The sequence below is a fragment of the Pristiophorus japonicus genome, chromosome 8, assembly GCF_044704955.1.
Source record: "Pristiophorus japonicus isolate sPriJap1 chromosome 8, sPriJap1.hap1, whole genome shotgun sequence".
Lineage (NCBI taxonomy): Eukaryota > Metazoa > Chordata > Chondrichthyes > Pristiophoridae > Pristiophorus > Pristiophorus japonicus.
Window position 1 is genome coordinate 27,223,898 of NC_091984.1, and position 15,445 is coordinate 27,239,342.

Below are 15,445 nucleotides of genomic sequence, written 5' to 3' on the forward strand. Positions count from 1 at the left end.
ATGAGAATGTCCTCTTCATATAAATTTGGGACAGCAAATTAGGTTTAATAGGAGTGAAAGCAGCCTTTTCCCCCACAGAGAAGAAATAACAAAATGGAGGCATAATGGTGGGACAAAGGAAGGTAAGTACCTTTTTAAAAAAAAAAAGGATGGTATCGATCCTGGGCAGTAGCGGGTGGTAAAAACGACCTGTTGAGGGAAATTAGCGCTGTAGGAGAATTTTGTTAAATTTTTGGGCAGGAAACGTGGGCGGGTGATGTGCAGCAATGACGGCAGTAATTGGAGGCCGAAATTACCGCCGGCGATAATCGGGAGTCAAACGGGCTGTAATTTGGCAAAAATGAGTGGTAACTGGGCAGTAATCTTTTTTAAGTACTTTTTAAATGTGGTGAGGGTTTCTGCCTCTACCACCCTTTCAGGCAGCGAGTTCCAGACCCCCACCATCCTCTGCGTGAAGAAATTTCCCCTCAAATCCCCTCTAAACCTTCTACCAATTACTTTAAATTTATGCCCCCTGGTTGTTGACCCCTCTGCTAAGGAAAATATGCCCTTTCTACCCACTATATCTAGGCCCCTCATAATTTTATACATCTCACTGAGGTCTCCCCTCAGTCTCCTCTGCTCCAATGAAAACAAACCCAGCCTATCCAATCTGTCCTCAGCTTAGATTCTCCACTCCCGGCAACATCCTCGGAAATCTCCTCCGTACCCTCTCCAGTGCAATCATGTCCTTCCTGTAATGCGGTGACCAGAACTGCACACAGTACTCCAGCTGTGGCCTAACCAGTGTTTTATACAGTTCAAGCATAACCCCCCCGCTCTTGTATTTCATGCCTGGCTAATAAAGGCAAGCATTCCGTATGCCTTCTTAACCACCTTATCTACCTGGCCTGCTAACTTCAGGGATCTGTGGACATGCACTCCAAGGTCCCTTTGTTCCTCTATACTTCTCAGTATCCTATCATTTAATGTGTATTTCCTTTCCTTGTTAGCCCTCCCAAAATGCATTACCTCACATTTCTCTGGATTAAATTCCATTTGCCACTGTTCTGCCCACCTGACCAGTTGATTGATATCTTCCTGCAGTCCGCAGCTTTCTTCTTCATTATCAACCACACAGCCGATTTTAGTATTGTTATGTATGTAACTATGTAATACTTGCCACCAAGTCCTAATGGTCACCTGCACACACATGCAGGGCCAGTATAAAAGGTTGGTTGCCATGTTGTTTAGGCACTCTGGAGTTGTAATAAAGAAGACTAAGGTCACACTAAGTTTAGCTCACAGTACTCAGCCTCGTGGAGTTCTTCTATACATAGCAAGTATCATCTGCAAACTTCTTAATCATACCCCCTATATTCAAGTTTCAATCGTTGATGTTTATCATAAAAAACAAACGACCTAGTACTGAGACCTGCGCAACCCCACTGGAAACATCATTCCAGTCGCAAAAACACCCGTCAACCATTACCCTCTGCTTCCTGCCTCGGAGCCAATTTTGGACAGTCCCTCAACCTGAAATATTAACCTTTCTTCGAGTTACTGACATGACTGGATGCCTATTTCTGCCATTTTTCTAATTTTTGCACATTTTCTTTTGAATCAATCGAGATGCTTAAATAGGTCTGCAACCTGCCAAGTATGAGATTAATACTTAAAAATAGAGAGGCTGATTCCAGGACTGTTGGAAGCTGACTGAGTATTTTTCTGCCTCTGAAATCTTTATTCATGCCGGTGTCATTTCCAGATTCAGCATCCTGCGGCCTTGCTGAACAGCGCCAGAATGTGAGACTCGTCAGGTAAGGTGCCACCATCCTCCGTTGCGTGCTCTCTACAGCGGATCCCCGGAAGGAGACATCTTTTGGTTGCTGTCCCTTATCACGTCCCTTATCCCTTTCAGACTCTTAACTTGTCAGACTGATTCCCCACATCCAGTTCTGGATGAGCAAAAATTTTCTCCAATTAAATATTTGGGAAATGAGACCATTGTTTTCGGACCCCACTGCAAACTCTTCCCGAGTCACTGACTCCATCCCTCTCCCTAACATTTGTATGAACCAAACTGTTTACAACCTTGGTGTCATATTTGACCCTGAAATGAGCATCCGACCACATAACTGCGGCCTGACTAAGACCGCCGATTTCCATCTCCGTAACATTGTAAAAATAAAACGGGGAAGGTGGCTCCACCGTGGCTAACAAAAAAATTAAGGATAGTGTTAAATCCAAAGAAGAGGCATATAAATTTGCCAGAAAAAGCAGCAAACCTGAGGACTGGGACAAATTTAGAATTCAGCAGAGGAGGACAAAGGGTTTAATTAGGAGGGGGAAAATAGAGTCCGAGAAGAAGCTTGCCGGGAACATAAAAACTAACTGCAAAAGCTTCTACAGATACGTGAAGAGAAAAAGATTAGTGAAGACAAACGTAGGTCCCTTGCAGTCGGATTCAGGTGAATTTATCATGGGAAACAAAGAAATGGCAGACTAATGGAACAAATACTTTGGTTCTGTCTTCATGAAGGAAGACACAAATAACCTTCTGGAAGTACTAGGGGACCGAGGGTCTAGTGAGAAGGAGGAACTGAAGGGTATCCTTATTAGGCGGGAAATTGTGTTGGGGAAATTGATGGGATTGAAGGCTGATAAATCCCTTGGGCCTAATAGTCTGCATTCCAGAGTACTTAAGGAAGTGGCCCGAGAAATAGTGGATGCATTGGTGATCATTTTCCAACAGTCTATCGACTCGGGATCAGTTCCTTTGGACTGGAGGGTAGCTAATGTAACATCACTTTTTTAAAAAGGGAGTGAGAGAGAAAGCGGGTAATTATAGACCGGTTAGCCTGACATCAGTATTGGGGAAAATGTTGGAATCAATTATTAAGGATGAAATAGCAGCACATTTGGAAAGCAGTGATAGGATTGGTCCAAGTCAGCATGGATTTATGAAGGGTAAATCATGCTTGACAAATCTTCTGGAATTTTTTGAGGATGTAACTAGTAGAGTAGACGGGAGAACCAGTGGTTATGGTGTATTTGGACTTTCAAAAGGCTTTTGACAAGGTCCCGCACAAGAGAATGGTGTGCAAAATCAAAGCACATGGTATTGGGGGTAATGTATTGATGTGGATAGAGAACTGGTTGTCAGACAGGAAGCAGAGAATCGGGATAAACGGGTCCTTTTCAGAATGGCAGGCAGTGACTAGTGGGGTGCCGCAGGGCTCAGTGCTGGGATCCCAACTCTTTACAATATACATCAATGATTTGGATGAAGGAATTGAGTGTAATATCTCCAAGTTTGCAGATGACACTAAACTGGGTGGCGGGGTGGGCTGTGAGGGGGACGCTAAGAGGCTGCAGGTTGACTTAAGACAGGTTAGGTTAGGGGGCAAATGCATGGCAGATGCATTTTTTGCCCCCAAGTATAATGTGGATAAATGTGAGGTTCTCCACTTTGGGGGCAAAAACACGAAGACAGAATATTATCTGAATGGTGGCAGATTAGGAAAAGGGGAGGTGCAACGAGACCTGGGTGTCATGGTTCATCAGTCATTGAAAGTTGACATACAGGTACAGCAGGCGGTAAAGAAAGCAAATGGTATGTTGGCCTTCATAGCTAGGGGATTTGAGTATAGGAGCAGGGAGGTCTTACAGCAGTTGTACAGCAGCGTGTGGAGGTGCGTCGCTGAGTCGGGAGCAGCGTCGAGGAGAGGCGTGAGTTCCGGGGTCGGTGAGAGGCCTACAAAAGGCCCAAAGTGGTGTATCTGTTTTGCAGGGGGATGACCACAGGGGACCCCTGCACTACCTTCCTTGCACTGCTCTTCCTGCTGGTCTTCCATTCCCTATCTGGCTGTGGACCCTTTATCTGCGGTACGACCAACTCGCTACACGTGCTACTCACGTCATTCTCAGCATCGTGGATGCTCCAGAGTGAATCCACCCTCAGATCCAACTCCATAACGCGTCCGTCAGGAGCTGGAGGCGGATACACTTCCCGCACACGTAGTCGTCCCTGAGTTCCCACATGGTACAGGAGGAGCATAACATGTGACCGAGCTGTCGTCATGACTTAACCCTTAGATAAGCAACAACAATGCTAAAGTTTACTCACTGTTATAGAAGAGAAAAAAGAAAAACTACTCACCAATCACCAGCCAATCACTTACCCCCTTGGCTGTGACGTCACTTTTCTGTTTCTACTTTTTTGCCTTCTCCCTGTAGCTGCACCAGCCATGCCTCTCCACGTACCTCCTCATGCTGCTCCCGACTCAGCGACGCACCTCCTCGACGCTGCTCCCGACTGTCGCCGCGTTGGGCCTTTTGTAGGCCTCTCACCGACCCCGGAACTCACGCCTCTCCTCGACGCTGCTCCCGACTCAGCGACGCACCTCCACACGCTGCTGTACAACTGCAGTAAGACCTCCCTGCTCCTATACTCAAATCCCCTAGCTATGAAGGCCAACATACCATTTGCCTTCTTTACTGCCTGCTGTACCTGTATGTCAACTTTCAATGACTGATGAACCATGACACCCAGGTCTCGTTGCACCTCCCCTTTTCCTAATCTGCCACCATTCAGATAATATTCTGTCTTCGTGTTTTTGCCCCCAAAGTGGAGAACCTCACATTTATCCACATTATACTTGGGGGCAAAAAATGCATCTGCCATGCATTTGCCCCCTCACCTAACCTGTCTTAAGTCAACCTGCAGCCTCTTAGCGTCCCCCTCACAGCCCACCCCGCCACCCAGTTTGGTGTCATTTGCAAACTTGGAGATATTACACTCAATTCCATCATCCAGATCATTAATATATATTGTAAAGAGCTGGGGTCCCAGCACTGAGCTCTGTGGCCTCCACTAGTCACTGCCTGCCATTCTGAAAAGGACCCGTTAATCCCGACTCTCTGCTTCCAGTTCTCTATCCACGTCAGTACATTACCCCCAATACCATGTGCTTTGATTTTGCACAACAATCTCTTGTATGGGACCTTGTCAAAAGCCTTTTGAAAGTCCAAATACACCACATCCACTGGTTCTCCCATCTACTCTACTAGTTACATCCTCAAAAAATTCCAGAAGATTTGTCAAGCATGATTTACCCTTCATAAATCCATGCTGACTTGGACCAATCCTATCACTGCTTTCCAAATGTGCTGCTATTTCATCCTTAATGATTGATTCCAACATCTTCCCCACTACTGATGTCAGGCTAACCGGTCTATAATTACCCGTTTTCTCTCTCCCTCCTTTTTTAAAAAGTGGTGTTACATTAGCAACCCTCCAGTCCATAGGAACTGATCCAGAGTCGATAGACTGTTGGAAAATTATCACCAATACATCCACTATTTATAGGACCACTTTCTTAAGTACTCTGGGATGTAGACTATCAGGCCCTGGGGATTTATTGGCCTTCAATCCCGTCACTTTCCCGAACACAATTTCCCGCCTAATAAGGATATCCTTCAGTTCCTCCTTCTCACTAGACCTTCGGACCCCTAGTACATTGGGAAGGTTATTTGTGTCTTCCTTTGTGAAGACCGAACCAAAGTACTTGTTCAATTGGTCTGCCATTTCTTTGTTCCCCATTATAAATTCACCTGAATCCGACTGCAAGGGATCAACGTTTGTCTTCACTAATCTTTTTCTTTTCACATATCTATAGAAGCTTTTGCAGTCATTTTTTATGTTTCCGGCAAGCTTCCTCTCGTACTCTATTTTCCCCCTCTTAATTAAACCCTTTGTCCTCCTCTGCTGTATTCTAAATTTGTCCCAGTCCTCTGTCTTACTATTTTTTCTGTCTAATTTGTATGCCTCTTCCTTGGATTTAACACTATCCTTAATTTCCCTTGTTAGCCACGGTTGAGCCACCTTCCCCGTTTTATTTTTACTCCAGACAGGGATGTATAATTGTTGAAGTTCGTCCATATGATCTATAAAGGTTTGCCATTGCCTATCCACCGTCAACCCTTTAAGTATCATTTACCAGTCTAACCTAGCCAATTCGCGCCTCCTGCCATCAAAGTTACCTTTCCTTAAGGTCAGGACCCTAGTTTCCGAATTAACTGTGTCACTCTCCATCTTAATAAAGAATTCCACCATGTTACGGTCACTCTTCCCCAAGGGGCCTCGCACAACAAGATTGCGAATTAGTCTCTTCTCATTACACATCACCCAGTCTAGGATGGCCAGCTCTCTGGTTGGTTCCTCGACATATTGGTCTAGAAAACCACCCCTAATACACTCCAGGAAATCCTCCTCCACCGCATTGCTACCAGTTAGGTTAGCCCAATCAGTACGTAGATTAAAGTCGCCCATGATTACTGCTGTACCTTTACTGCACACATCCCTTATTTCTTCTTTGATGCTGTCCCCAACCTCACTACTACTATTTGGTGGCCTGTACACAACACCAACTTGCGTTTTCTGCCCTTTGGTATTCCGTAGCTCCACCCATACCGATTCCACATCATCCAAGCTAATGTCCTTCCTTACAATTGCATTAATTTCCTCTTTAACCAGCAACGCCACTCCGCCTCCTTTTCCTTTCTGTCTATCCATCCTAAATGCTGAGTACCCATGGCTGTTGAGTTCCCACCCAGCCTTGGTCACCCTGGAGCCATGTCTCCGTGATGCCAATCACATCATGCCCATTAACTGCTATCTGCGCAGTTAATTCGTCCACCTTATTCCGAATACTCCTCGCATTGAGGCACAGAGCCTTCAGGCTTGTCTTTTTAAGACACCTTTAGAATTCTGCTGTAAAGTGGCCCTTTTTGTTTTTTGCCTTGGGTTTCTCTACCCTCCACTTTTACTATCCTCCTTTCTATCTTTTGCTTCTGTCTCCATTTTATTCCCCACTGTCTCCCTGCATAGGTTCCCACCCCCCTGCCATATTAGTTTAACTCCTCCCAAACAGCACTAGTAAACACTCCCCCAAGGACATTGGTTCCGGTCCTGCCCAGGTGCAGACCGTCCGGTTTGTACTGGTTCCACCTCCCCCAGAACCGGTTCCAATGTCCCAGGAATTTGAATCCCTCCCTTCTGCACCACTGCTCAAGCCACGTATTCATCTGAGCTATCCTGCGATTCCTACTCTGACTAGCACGTGGCACTGGTAGCAATCCTGAGATTACTACTTTTGAGGTCCTACTTTGTAATTTAACTCCTAGCTCCTTAAATTTGTCTCGTAGGACCTCATCCCGTTTTTTACCTATATCGTTGGTACCTATATGCATCACGACAACTGGCTGTTCACCCTCCATTTCCAGAATGTCCTGCACCCGCTACGAGACATCCTTGACCCTTGCACCAGGGAGGCAACATACAATCCTGGAGTCTCGGTTGCGGCCGCAGAAACGCCTTTCTATTCCCCTTACAATCAAATCCCCTATCACTATTGCTCTCCCAGTCTTTTTTCTGCCCTCCTGTGCAGCAGAGCCAGCCACGGTGCCATGAACTTGGCTGCTGCTGCTCTCCCCCGATGAATCATCCCCCTCAACAGTACCCAAAGCGGTGTATCTGTTTTGCAGGGGGTTGACCGCAGGGGACCCCTGCACTACCTTCCTTGCACTGCTCTTCCTGTTGGTTTTCCATTCCCTATCTGGCTGTGGACCCTTTACCTGTGGTAAGACCAACTCACTAAATGTGCTATTCACATCATTCTCAGCATCGTGGATGTTCCAGAGTGAATCCACCTGCAGCTCCAGTTCCGCAACGCGCTTCGTCAGGAGCTGGAGGTGGATACACTTACCGCACATGTAGTCGTCAGGGACATCAGAGGTATCCCTAATTTCCCACATGGTGCAGGAGGAGCATAACACATGTCCGAGTTCTTTTGCCATGATTTAACCCCTAGATTAACTTAATTTGGCAACTACAATTCCAAAGGTTACTTACTGAAATAGAAAAGAAAAACTACTTACCAATCACCAGCCAATCACTTACCCCCTTGGCTGTGACGTCATCTTTCGATTTCTTTCTACTTCTTTTTTGCCTTCTCACCCCGCTGCAGCTGCACAAGCACACCTCTCCGACTCACGCTGGCCTTTTGTAGGCTTGGGATGCTGCCGTTCCGCCTCTCGACCTCCCGCTGGGCGTCTCTGACTCACGCTGGCCTTTTGTAGGCCTGGGACGCTACCGCTCTGCCTCTCGACCTCCCGCTGGGCCTCTCTGACTCATGTTGGCCTTTTGTAGGTCTGGGACGCTGCTGCTCCGCCTCTCGACAGGCAGAATATTATCTGAATGGCGGCAGATTCGGAAAAGGGGAGGTGCAGCGAGACCTGAGTGTCATGGTTCATCAGTCCTTGAAAGTTGGCATGCAGGTACAGCAGGCGGTGAAGAAGGCAAATGGTATGTTGGCCTTCATAGCAAGGGGATTTGAGTATAGGAGCAGGGAGGTCTTACTGCAGTTGTATAAGGCCTTGGTGAGGCCCCGCCTGGAATATTGTGTTCAGTTTTGGTCTCCTAATCTGAGGAAGGACGTTCTTGCTATTGAGGGAGTGCAACGAAGGTTCACCAGACTGATTCCATAGCTGGACTGACATATGAGGAGAGACTGGATCAAGTGGGCCTTTATACACTGGAGTTTAGAAGGATGAGAGGGGATCTCATAGAAACATATAAGATTCTGACGGGACTGGACAGCTTAGATGCAGGAAGAATGTTCCCGATGTTGGGGAAGTCCAGAACCAGGGGACAGGGTCTTAGGATAAGGGGCAGGCCATTTAGGACTGAGATGAGGAGTAACTTCTTCACTCAGAGAGTTGTTAACCTGTGGAATTCCCTGCTGCAGAGAGTTGTTGATGCCAGTTCATTGGATATATTCAAGAGGGAGTTAGATATGGCCCTTGTGGCTAAAGGGATCAAGGGGTATAGAGAGAAAGCAGAAAAGGGGTACTGAAGGAATGATCAGCCATGATCTTATGGAATGGTGGTGCAGGTTCGAAGGGCCGAATTGCCTACTCCTGCACCTATTTTCTATGTTTCTAATCCCCTACCACTATAGCTCTCCCACTCTTTTTCCTGCCCTCCTGTGCAGCAGAGCCACCCATGGTGCCATGAACTTGGTTGGCTGCTGCCCTCCCCTGATGAGTCACCCCCCCAACAGTCCCCAAAACGGTGTATTGCTCAACCATTGGTGGCTGTGCCTTCTGTTGCCTAGGATCTAAGCTCTGGAATTCCCTGCCTAAACCTCTCCACTTCTCTTTTCCCCCTTAAAACCTACCTCCTTGACCAAGCTTTTGGTCATCTGTCCTAATTTCTCCTCATTATGGCCCGGTGTCAAATTTTTGGCCTTGCAATACTCCTGTGATGCGCTGTGGGCCGTTTTTACGACGTTAAAGGCGCTATAAATTTACACTTTGTTGTTGTCTGTTTAACGGTCGTTCACCCGCCCGCCTTAAATTTGACGCAGACGCGCCATTGTGGGCGGCAATCCCGGGTGCGGCTGCCGGGAGCGCCCCGCACTGTCCAATCAGAAACCGCTGCCCGCCGAGCTCAAAACGTAAGCTTCCAGGCGAGTAGCAGCAGAGAAGATGGCGGCTGTTTGGTCGGGCTCCTTCAGGGCCATGGCACAGGCGATGCATGTGTGACCTTAAAACTGGGCAGCCCCCGGCTTTCTCCATACCCCCTCCACATGATAGATAAATTGCTGCGCAGTGCTGCAGGTAATGCGCCCTTTTACTCAGTTTGTTGCGTTGATTCCGGCCTGACTTTCACAAAACGAGCCCAGGGTCGATTTGTTTTGGTAAATGCAGATGTTGGGACATTCACATTGACAGTGACTTTAGGAATTCGATCTTTTTTTTCCAACTTTTGAAATTAAGCAATAATCACGTAAAGTTTTAGGGTTGTAATGTGTTCAGTTTTTGAGAATTATTAGCGAGTTTGAATAACGTTGGACTAGATGGCAGGTTTCTCTTTAATATTAATTCAATGCTATATTTTCATACACCAGATCTCTAGATGGACGATGGAAAAGTTCTGTGGGTGACTTAGTTGCTAAGTTGCAGAAGTGACTTTTTGAGAGATTAATTGATTATGGATAAATAGAGGTAGTCATGGTTACTTATAGACGCAATCTTGGTTGTGAGTGATAAGACTAAGGTTAACAAGCATAAAATACTCCTAGAAGTAAATTCTCGTGGGTTTTATGCGTGTCAAATGGCTCCTGAGATTAGATCAGTCTCTTACGTTATACCACGTTTTTGTTTATCTAATCCATTCTCAAAATTAAAGATATCAGTAACAAATAGGTCAGAAACTGGGAGGTGCTTGTAGAAAGTGTGTTCAAGCTTATATTAGTGGTTTATGTACCTTTTATTTTTGTTGAACATTTTATTACACACTTGGGGAAATAGTTATAGTTTTCATAAACTTTATTCACTGTGAATTTGATTTTTCCATGTCAAAATGAATGTAAAAATCTAATCCTCATGAATTTTGTGGTAGTGGTCGTCTTTCACACAGGAAGTGGCTTCATAGGGAAATCTTAGATATTGGCATCCAGGATTGGCTTCATTGTCAATTTGGAGGTGTCGTCACTGGGAAAAATGGGCAAGGCTCTATACATGTCAATGAAAAATGTAAAGTAGCAGATTTCTATAGGACTAAAAAAGCAGATAAATCTCTTACAAATTATGAAATGTTCTAAAAATGTTTTTATAGTACAAAGTATGATGTACTAAATTGGACCCATGCTCCTTCCCTAAAACATATGAAAGGAACAGGAGTAGGCCATTCATCCCCTCGAGGATGTTCTGTCATTCAATTCGATCATTGCTGATCTGTATCTTGACTACATCCATTGGTTTCGTAACCCTTGATATCCCTGTAACAAATCTATCAATCTCAGTTTTCAATTGACCTAGCCGTAATAGCATTTGGGGGAGAGAGTTCCAGATTTTCACTACCCTTTGTGTGAAGAAGTGCTTTCTGACATCACCCCTGAACAGCCTAACTCTTAAGTTTAAGGTTATACACCCATGTACTGGACTCTTCCACCAGAGGAAATCGTTTCTCTCTCTGTACCTGCTCAACTCCTTTTGATCATCCTAAAGATCCCAATTAGATCACCCCTTAGTCTTCTATATTATAGGGAATACAAGTCGTGTCTCTGCAACCTGTCCTCATAATTTAATTTGCTTATTTTTGGGGCATCTTGTGTCATCATGGAATCTCACTAAATTTTAGTATCAGTCCACCTAAGGTGTACAAAAATTGTTTAAAATCACTAATTTTGTATAAATAGAATAGATGTTGGATCAATTTGCCTAAAAGTAAACCTCTGTGCAGTTAGCTGCCACCATGAAGTCACTTAAATAAATGGTTGCTTTTATGGCAGATACATGTATTCATTGCAGGATTCACAGGATATAATGGAATTTGTTCTAAAGTGAATTATACGGAATTAAGAGCCTGCTTGTATGGTACAAATTAAATTTCATTACTCAGGATAATGAAAAATAGTGGAGTCTTGTGGGTACAAATTTCTGTCATTGTGTCATAGAGGAAATGAAATCACATTAATTTGGTTGTTGACCAGGTTGTCATAGCTATGCTTGAAGGACCATTTCTATTGGTGGGTTTAAATTGTCCAGTATATTAGTGGTTGTGGGATTAAATGGAAATGTTTGTGAAGTAGTAATGGAACTTTGCCACTTTAAAACAAAATTTTAAATTGAGTTTTATAGATGTCAGGCTGGCACAATTATGAACAAAGTCACCAAGTCAGAAGTTTGTCTTCAAGCCACACTTCAGGATTTGAGCTCATAATTTGGCCTTACAATTCACTGCTGTACTGAGGGACAATTATAGATAGTACTGTTCTTTGGATGATATTAACAGAGCTCCACCTGCCTGCTCAGGTGGACATTAAAGATTCTATGACACTTCAAAGAAGAGCGGGTGCTCTCCCAGTGCCCTTGCCAATCCTCCCTCAGCCAACACAGTTTGTAACACCTGCACAAGATTTTTATTAATACTGTGTGCAAATTGGCTGCTGCGTTTACCTATATGGTCTACTGATAATTCCAAGTTGTTTGTTTTGGGGAGACGAGAAATAAAATGATACACTAGTTTTAATTAAACAATTGGAATAAAACAGCATAAGTTTTTATTTTGCATGATTTGAATTCAAATTAACAGATAGTTAAGAAACTGAATTAACATGAATATTTAGTATAAATATAAAACATTCTCTATACCCCAAAAATGTTTTCCCCAAGTTAAGCAAGAAGTGTTTTCCCTTCTTTTGAAACATATTCTGCTGAACATAATTTATTAAATCTGGGTTTTTATGCATGTTGGATCCCTCCTTGCACCAGAAGAGCTGCTCTGTCAATGCCCATTATGGGCTTCTCAGTTAGTGACTCCATAGGGAGTGTTGTGGTTAGGCATGCAACACAAGATATTTATTTGAGTCTATTCAGCTCATGCTTAGTTTAATCACCCAGTAACACTCTACAATGCCATCCACCCCATCCCTCCATTGCAGCATCTAATTTTTTGTTAAGTGTTTGAGTTTTGGTCTCCACTACTCTACCTGGAAATTCATTCCATGTGTTGATCATTCTTTGTGTGAAGAACATTCTATACAAGTTATATTTCCTTTTCTTTAATTTGAATTTGTGTCCCCCATGTCCTACATCCACAATTTAACGTAAAGTAATAGTCTGGAATTACCTTTTCTATTACCTTGAATATCTTGTACACCTCTTTAAAGATTACCTCCTGAGGCCTTCTTTACTGGCTGATAATTCTAAATGTTTAGAGTCTTTCTTTGTAACTATAGTCCTTGACATTAGGGAGCAGCCTTGTGGCTCCTCTTGGCACTGCTTCAGCACATAAGAACATAAGAAATAGGGGCAGGTGTATAGTTCTTTACTCAAAGAGCAGGAAAGGGGTACTGAGGTGAATGATCAGCCATGATCTTATTGAATGTGGTGCAGGCTCGAAGGGCCGAATGGCCTACTCCTGTACCTATTTTCGATGTTTCTATGTTTCTAGAATGTGGAACTCGCTACCATAGGGAGTGGTTGAAGCGAATAATATGGATGCATTTAAGGGGAGGCTGGACAAGCAGATGAGGGAGAAGGGAATAGAGGGTTATGTTGATAGATTTAGATGAGGAAAGACGGGAGGAGACTTGAGTGGAGCATAAACGCCAGCATGGACTGGTTGGGCTGAATGGCCTGTTTCTGTGCCGTATATCCTACATAAAAACATAGAAACATAGAAAATAGGTGCAGGAGTAGGCCATTCGGCCCTTCTAGCCTGCACCGCCATTCAATGAGTTCATGGCTGAACATGCAACTTCAGTACCCCATTCCTGCTTTCTCGCCATACCCCTTGAACCCCCTAGGAGTAAGGACTACATCTAACTCCTTTTTGAATATATTTAGTGAATTGGCCTCAACAACTTTCTGTGGTAGAGAATTCCACAGGTTCACCACTCTCTGGGTGAAGAAGTTTCTCCTCATCTCGGTCCTAAATGGCTTACCCCTTATCCTTAGACTGTGACCCCTGGTTCTGGACTTCCCCAACATTAGGAGCATTCTTCTTGCATCTAACCTGTCTAAACCTGTCAGAATTTTAAATGTTTCTATGAGATCCCCTCCCATTCTTCTGAACTCCAGTGAATACAAGCCCAGTTGATCCAGTCTTTCTTGATATGTTAGTCCCGCCATCCGGGAATCAGTCTGGTGAGCCTTCGCTGCACTCCCTCAATAGCAAGAATGTCCTTCCTCAAGTTAGGAGACCAAAACGGTACACAATACTTCAGGTGTGGCCTCACCAAGGCCTTGTACAACTGTACAACACCTCCCTGCCCCTGTACTCAAATCCCCTCGCTATGAAGGCCAACATGCCATTTGCTTTCTTAACCGCTGTACCTGCATGCCAACCTTCAATGACTGATGTACCATGACACCCAGGTCTCGTTGCACCTTCCCTTTTCCTAATCTGTCACCATTCAAATAATAGTCTGTCTCTCTGTTTTTACCACCAAAGTGGATAACCTCACATTTATCCACATTATACTTCATCTGCCATGCATTTGCCCACTCACCTAACTTATCCAAGTCACTCTGCAGCCTCATAGCATCCTCCTCGCAGCTCACACTGCCACCCAACTGAGTGTCGTCCGCAAATTTGGAGATACTACATTTAATCCCCTCGTCTAAATCATTAATGTACAATGTAAACAGCTGGGGCCCCAGCACAGAACCTTGCGGTACCCCACTAGTCACTGTCTGCCATTCTGAAAAGTACCCATTTACTCCTCCTCTTTGCTTCCTGTCTGACAACCAGTTCTCAATCCACATCAGCACACTACCCCCAATCCCATGTGCTTTAACTTTGCATATTAATCTCTTGTGTGGGACCTTGTCGAAAGCCTTCTGAAAGTCCAAATATACCACAGCAACTGGTTCTCCCTTGTCCACTCTACTGGAAACATCCTCAAAAAATTCCAGAAGATTTGTCAAGCATGATTTCCCTTTCACAAACCCATGCTGACTTGATCCTATCATGTCACCTCTTTCCAAATGCGCTGCTATGACATCCTTAATAATTGATTCCATCATTTTACCCATTACTGAGGTCAGGCTGACCGGTCTATAATTCCCTGTTTTCTCTCTCCCTTCTTTTTTTTAAAAAGTGGGGTTACATTGGCTACCCTCCACTCGATAGGAACTGATCCAGAGTCAATGGAATGTTGGAAAATGACTGTTAATGCATCCGCTATTTCCAAGGCCACCTCTTAAGTACTCTGGGATGCAGTCCATCAGGCCCTGGGGATTTATCGGTCTTCAATCCCATCAATTTCCCCAACACAATTTTATGACTAATAAGGATTTCCCTCAGTTCCTCCTTCTTACTAGACCCTCTGGCCCCTTTTATATCCGGAAGGTTGTTTGTGTCCTCCTTAGTGAATACCGAACCAAAGTACTTGTTCAATTGGTCTGCCATTTCTTTGTTCCCCGTTATGACTTCCCCTGATTCTGACTGCAGGGGATCTACGTTTGTCTTTACTAACCTTTTTCTCTTTACATATCTATAGTAACATTTGCAGTCCGTCTTAATGTTCCCTGCAAGCTTTCTCTCGTACTCTCTTTTCCCTGCCCTAATCAAACCCTTTGTCCTCCTCTGCTGAATTCTAAATTTCTCCCAGTCCCCGGGTTCACTGCTATTTCTGGCCAATTTGTATCCCACTTCCTTGGCTTTAATACTATCCCTGATTTCCCTTGATAGCCACGGTTGAGCCACCTTCCCTTTTTTATTTTTACGCCAGACAGGAATGTACAATTGTTGTAGTCCATCCATGCGATCTCTAAATGTCTGCCATTGCCCATCCACAGTCAACCCCTTAAGTATCATTCGCCAATCGACCCTAGCCAATTCACGCCTCATACTTTCAAAGTTACCCTTCTTTAAGTTCTGGACCATGGT

The 15,445-nt window shown here is 44.5% G+C and overlaps 1 protein-coding gene across 2 annotated transcripts in view; it reads left to right on the top strand.

The window, feature by feature from the left end:
• The first annotated feature begins 9,525 nt into the window (after nt 1-9,525).
• Nucleotides 9,526-15,445, top strand: part of ccdc18 (coiled-coil domain containing 18) — a 235,617-nt gene continuing 229,697 nt past the window's right edge. For both annotated transcript variants that reach the window (XM_070886607.1, XM_070886608.1), the window contains exon 1: nt 9,526-9,663. The gene's annotated coding sequence lies outside the window, so the exon portion shown is untranslated. The remainder of the gene's footprint in view (nt 9,664-15,445) is intronic.